Raw genomic sequence first — 955 nt, forward strand, 5'->3', positions numbered from 1 at the left:
GGGGGGGGGCACACCCCGGAGATGCGTGCTGGGTGTTTGTAACCGCCTCAACACTTCCAGACTTGTGAGAGGCCGCCTACGCAAGATTTGACGGTATGCTAGCCCCCGGAGGCCGCCGGCCACAGTCGTAGACATGCGAAGAGCAATCCGCGTAGAGGGAAGTGTTCAGATACTTCTCCATCACAAAAAATTATGAAAAATTACCATCAGTCCTATAGCACATGTGCCCACGTTGTGTAAAAAACTCATGATTTTATCACGCTCCAAGTATTTAATAATATTCACGCTGCATCGTTACCGCAGAACGTCTAGTACCGTTTCATTGCCGTCCATGAGGGGGGCCACAACCCGGAGACGCGTGCCACCTCTTCGGACATGCCACAACACCACCCCGCATGTATGAGGGCTCGGTACGACGCTCCGGTGGCATTGCTACCCCCCAGGGCCCCCGTCCCACCTAACCCTGTAGCGTTTGACCACGGGATCTAGCCCTTTGACTTTGCACGGACGGGCTTTGACCAGTGGACCTCTCCACCCGGTTGTGTTAGGTCGGCCCAGAGGAACACTTTGGAGCAACATTCGGGCCAAACCGACAGCTACATCCACTCCGTGTAGACCCGACGCATCCGTTTCCCCCCTCCAGGTGCCGGCGGCGGCGGCGTCCGTGAGGGGGGGGGGCACACCCCGGAGACGCGTGCTGGGCGTTTGCAACCGCCTCAACACTTCCAGACTTGTGAGAGGCCGCCTACGCAAGATTTGACGGTATGCTAGCCCCCGGAGGCCGCCGGCCACAGTCGTAGACGTGCGAAGAGCAATCCGCGTAGAGGGAAGTGTTCAGATACTTCTCCATCACAAAAAATTATGAAAAATTACCATCAGTCCTATAGCACATGTGCCCACGTTGTGTAAAAAACTCATGATTTTATCGCGCTCCAAGTATTTAATAATATTCACG

Source organism: Triticum dicoccoides, chromosome 6B (genome assembly GCF_002162155.2).
Source record: "Triticum dicoccoides isolate Atlit2015 ecotype Zavitan chromosome 6B, WEW_v2.0, whole genome shotgun sequence".
In the NCBI taxonomy this organism is placed as follows: domain Eukaryota; kingdom Viridiplantae; phylum Streptophyta; class Magnoliopsida; order Poales; family Poaceae; genus Triticum; species Triticum dicoccoides.